Here is a 6,000-nt window from a genome sequence, read left to right on the forward strand (position 1 = left end):
TTTGAATTTCTTTTCTCTCCCTCTTTAAACCCAAGCTGAGGAAGAACTCACACTGGGATTCTAGCTACTCTAATGGGTACACATGGATTCCTCTTCTTTTAGCTGAGGCCATGGAATTCCTTCTTCTGTTTCTTTATTTTTCTATTAGGCCTATCTGCCTAAACCATAGGTGCCATCTCTTCCTCTACTGGTACCAACCTAACTAAAGTGTCTTTTTTTAAAGAAAGGGAGTGATGGTCCACATTAAGTCAGTGAAATATCTAGATCCCACAGGGATTTGTATATGATGAGGATGGACTCACTTTGTTGTTGAGCTGAGCTCACCATCACCAAGGAGCAGGTGTATGACTTAACTGTTGTCTCCGCTAATGATATGAAGAAGGCAAATACTGAATACTTTACTACCATCTTGGTTAATGTAATCACATGGCATAAATCAAAATGGTGGTGCCTATGAAACTCCCTGGTCTTTCCATCACAGTAACAGGTTAAGACAAAGGAACAGTCTAATACCCTGGGCTTCTGGGTTCTTTTTGGTTTTGTTTGTTTCATTTGGTTTGATTTTGCCAAGACAGGGTTTCTCTGTGTAGCCCTGGCTGGCCTGGAACTCACTCTGTAGACCAGGCTGGCCTCAAACTCACAGAGATCCTCCTGCTTCTGCCTCCAGAGTGCTGGGATTAAAGGCATGCATCACCACGCCTGGCTGAGTTCTTTTTGATATTTAGTTGTTTGTTTGTTTAGTTTAGTTTTGATTTTTTTATGGCCAATATCCTCCTAGATTACAGGGATTTAAACCCAATTTGCCTGTGGTAGATGGGAAGAATGGTCTCCCAATTGATATTGCCCTCTTTAAATAAAATCACCAGAAGTGCTTATCTGTTTGGAAATGGGCATGGTATCAGGAAGACCCTAAAACTGAATAACTCCATCCTCCCCTTTTCACCAGGACAATATGTACTTTTCCCCTCCCCCATGAGAAACTCAGCACTTCATGTCAAGCCAAGGGCCTTGTGACTTTCTCATAGACTATCACTTGTTCAGGTCACTAGCTAAGATGTGCCAGTGTCCTACTCACCTCTGTCCATGAGAGGAAGAATTTACATCACCACAAACAATAGGACCTTAGACTATTACATAGCTTCCGGCAGAAGAGAGAACAGTGTCTATGTGTTAGAATGCAGGGCTTCTATCCTAGCTTTCTAATCCAAGCATCTTCATACCTGCAGCTGGGCCAGCCCAAAGAGACCATACAGGGACTCATTAAATGTTAAGACTTATTCATAGATAAAGAGCAGATAGGCCCACCATCCCAGCCTATCTTATACAATTAAGGCTTAATTATATGATGCCTCAAAGTCTTATGAAGGACCTAGGGTGATAGACTGGAGAAGGCTAGAAAGAGGGAGAGCTGCCTAGGCAGCTGTGGGAAATCAGCCATACCTACCTGGTGAAGACACTTCAGTGTGACCACTTCTGGATCATTCCTATCAGTGACCTTTTATCATTCCCTGTAGGTAAAGTTGGTGGGCTCATCTGTTCCCCAGGGAGAACACTGGTGAAATCAAACTCTGGATTGTCTATAGAGCCTTATGAGGAAGGAGTAGACACTGTCTGGTCTGTCTACTCAATAGTTCAGGCCTTTAATTCTAGCACTCAGGAGGCAAAGCTAGGTAGGTCTCTGAGTTTGGGCTAGCCTGATCTACACAGCAAGTTCCAGGACAGCCAGGGCTACACAGAGAAACCATATCTTAAAAGAAAAATACCAGACTGTTGTAACTGACCTTCTGAATATTCAATAACCATATTTGGAGGTTTATATTATTATGGTTAAAGGAATTTAAAGGAGGACTATTTTCTCCTTTGCCCTCCAAGGTCAACCAGGTCCCAGGAGACCATGGACCATCACAGTGTTCTGTTTCCACATGGAGTCTCCTATTCTTTTGTTCAGGAAGGCCATGGAAACCCCATCTGGCGGATTCTCCCCAGCATCCAGGTTATTGGATCCTTCTAAGAAAAGAGTCAACACAAAAATTTTCCTCCACATCTCCAAGTGTAACACTCATCAAGCAAGGCTTTTGACTCATCCTGGAGAAGATGAATTAACTGGGAAAGAAAGACTGACCAGAAGATTCAAAGACTGTTCCAGACCAAACTGGGCTGAAGACTACACCTTCAACTGGCTTTGACAGAAAGGGAGACAAGATTGGTTTTGGCTATTTACATGGTCTTAAACACCAGCCGAAAAGGTGTACTTCTCACTACTGATTCTATTCGTGTGTGTGTGTGTGTGTGTGTGTGTGTGTGTGTGTGTGTGTGTGTGTGTGTTTAAGGCTGTACTAGCTAGTTTTATGTTAACTTGATGTCAGCTAGAGTCATCTGAGAGGAGGGAGCCTCAGTTAAGAAATCACCTTCAGAATATCTGGTAGTAGGCAAGCCTGTAGGGCGTTTTCTTAGTGGTAGAGCCCATTGGTGCCATCCCAAGGCTGGTGGTCCTGGGTCTATAAGAAAGCAGGCTGAGCAAGCCATGAGGGAAAGGCCAGTAAGCTTCATGGCCTCTACATCGGCTCCTGCCTCCAGGTTTCTGCCCTGTTTGAGTTCCTGTCCTGACTTCACTGGTCACCAGTGGTGTGAAAGTATCAGCCAAATAAATCTTTCTCTCCTCGAGTTGCTTTTGGTCATGCTGTTTCATCACAGCAATAGAAACCCCAACTAGACTAATCTTCTTAAATGCCAATATTTCTATCTATACCGTAATTGTCCATTTTCTTAATTAAAGGAGACTACCAAATAGCCTGAGGTCAAACTCACAGGTTTGGGGAAATTATTCAGGATACCTAAATGGTGTCTGTGGGATACTGCTGGACAGTCTTATAAAAAGGACTCATTAAGATCCTCTTTCTCTTTTAAGTGGTCCATCAGATGCTGAGTTTAACAGACTTCTCTTACAAAGCTTCTAGGAGGTAGTTTCTTAGGCAGGAGTCGAATGTAAACAGATAATCACACAATTACCTTATCCTTCTACAGAGTTCTAGTGCCTGGCCAGGCTGTTGGACAATTGCATTTCACCTTACTAAACAAAACTTATGTTAATTGTGATGCTAAAACATTTTTCTCATGAACTTCATCTCTTAAAGGTCCCTGTCACAGTCAGTGTTCTATTGCTGTGAAGAAACATGGTGACCATGGCAACTCTTATGAAAGAAAGCATTCAACTAGGGCTGGCTTACAGTTCAGAGGTTCAGACCATTATCATCATGGTGGGAAGCATGGCAGCATGTAGGCAGACATGGTGCTGAAGATGTAGCTGAGAATTCTACATCTAATCCACAGGCAACAAGAAATTGACTTTTTGAAACCTCAAAGCTCAACCCCAACCTCCCTTCAACCCATGATATACTTCCTTCAACTAGGCCACACCTCCAACTCCTTTTAAATAGCACCACTCCCTAATGACTAAGTATCCAAACTATGAGCCTATACGGTCCATTCTCATTCAAACCACTACATTCCCCACAAGGTTATAAAGGAGGAAAACAGATGACCGATGCTGAACACACACTGGCCAGTGGAAAATGTCTGATTTCTTCCACCATCCAATGCCTTACTTCTTGTAATGGACAAATGACAGAAATTAGTCTTGCTAACACCTATGGCAAAGCCTGCTGTGCTGGCTAATCTCACGTCCACTTGACAGACAAACTAGTTATCTGAAAGGAGGGAACCACAATTGAGAAAATGCCTCCATGCAATCCAACTGTAGGACATTTTCTCAATTAGTGATGATGAATAGAGGAGGACCCTGCCCATAGTAGGTGGTTCCATACCTGGGCCTGAGTTCTATAGAAAGCAAGCTGAGTAGGCCATAGGGATCAAGCCAGTAAGCAGCAACCATTCATGGCCTCTGCATCAGTTCCTGCCTCCAGGTTCTTGTTATGTTTGAGTTCCTGTCCTGACTTCCTTCTGATGACAAATGGTGCTATGGGTGTGTAAGCCAAATAAGGCCTTTCCTCCCCAACTTGCTTTTTGCTCAGTGTTTTGCCATAGCAATAGGACTCTAGGACACATGTCCAAGGTGCTTTGGATGGTTTTCTTGCATGTTCTCTTCCTCTGAGAAAGAGAATGAGAAAGAGGATAGACTACCCTATGGATACGCAGATGGGGAGAGGGTAGAGTAGGTGATGAAGATGTTAAGCTTTCAAAATGGTTGGGGTCTTCCTCTCCAGGGACAAAAGTCTAACATCCTAGAAGCAAGGCCCTGACAACAACCCATCCCCCACTCCCTGTTAATAGGGTCCCTGATGATGGACTGGTTAAAGGCCAATCAGGATGGACTAGCTATGAGCCAGCTGTGCTTGCTCTGTGCTTGTTAACGATAACCAACTCTAATTTCCCTTATTATCCTTATATTTAGGATTTTAACTCATCTTTTAAAATTTTCACACACGTTCCTCTTGGATCAGATCAGTACTATCTGTGGGTCTACCACACAGGATAAGATGAAGCAACGCTTCTCTTAAAGTCACTCCAGATGCAAAAACTCCCGAATAATGCTCCCTCTGCTAGCAAGAAGAAGCCAGCCAAAAAGAACCATGCTCCCCCCCCCCCCCCACACATGCAGACTTTATCTCAGGGTCTAGAATGAAAGAATGACAAAAAAAGCCTCAGGCAAATTGAGAAACTCCTGACAGGGGAGTAAGCAATACCACAGGAACATCTACAGCCTCTACCATCCTGAAACTACAGGGAACAGATCTACAGATGGAACGTAACACCTCCAAAACAAATCCCTTCTTTACCCTTGAAACCTTTGAGGTTCTCTGTGCCTGGATGCAGGCTTTCCTTTCCCAGAGAGACCACTGTGCTTTGCTGTTCTAGTAGCAGCCTGCCCCTGTGAGGTCAGCCTCGCCTTTAACATTTACATCACCTCTGTGAGTTCTGATCCAACTCCCCAAGTTGCTTTTGGTCATGCTATTTGCACAGCATAGGAACCAGTCATCTGTATTAATGCCAGGGTTTAAGTACATGTTAAAAATCTCTTAATAAATTCTTGCTCTGGGCTGGGAATATGACTCAGTAGAGAAGATTTGTGGAGCATTGGTGAAGCCCTGGGTTTGAGTCTCAGGACCACAAGGGAAAGAAAAAGAGAGAAAGGGGAGGAAAGAATAATAAAAAATCTGACTCTGCTTCTTACTGACTTGCTGAAACTATTGTCTGTCAGATAGTCAGGGATCCTGGCTTCACATGAAGAGGTCTGGGTAGAGAGAGGCTGCTGTGGGTGACAATATGGTATCATGTCTGTTTTCCATGCCTGATGCCACCCAAGACTGGAGCCTAAGCAGATTCTACCATCGCTTATCCAGACCGGCTATAGCATATAAGCTCAGTGTGAAGGGGAAATGCAGGAGACTGTAAAGAATGTCAAGGCCGAAGTGGAGCTTCTGGCAGTCAGGTGACAATGACCTGGTGTTGATGAGGCTGCCCATGGGCTGACCCTGGGGTAATCTCTTACCATTCCCTCTGACAAGCATGCTTCTCGTAGAGTTGATTCACAGGAAGCCATGATCTCGAGCCTAGGGACAGCAGAGAAGCTTCTGTCTGTTTTGTCCTATTATCTCTTCATATGAAGGGGGCAGGAAATGGCAGTCTTTCCCCTCTTTGTGATGCCACTGCCTGGCCTACAAACACGTTCAACAACTGTTAACAGATGCAAAGTGTCTCCGTTCTTGATTAGCCTAGAATCCTCTCCCTTTAGAAGGGCTAGTTCTTGGCTCATTAAGCCCAGCAAGCTGATACATGCCTCCCAATTGCAACCCAACACTTACTTGGAAAGCTGAGGCAGGAGGATTGCTGAAGGTTACAAGTCAGCCTGAGCTACACAGTGAGACTTTGTCTGGAAATAAAGCAAAACTATCCCAAACAAATCCTCTCAAAAAAGTTGAATATCTTTACCTTTTTCCTTCTTGGGTCTTTGGCCTTTAGTCCCTTACCTCAAAGAGTATA

This window comes from Micromys minutus, assembly GCF_963924665.1.
Source record: "Micromys minutus genome assembly, chromosome: 3".
Classification (NCBI taxonomy): domain Eukaryota; kingdom Metazoa; phylum Chordata; class Mammalia; order Rodentia; family Muridae; genus Micromys; species Micromys minutus.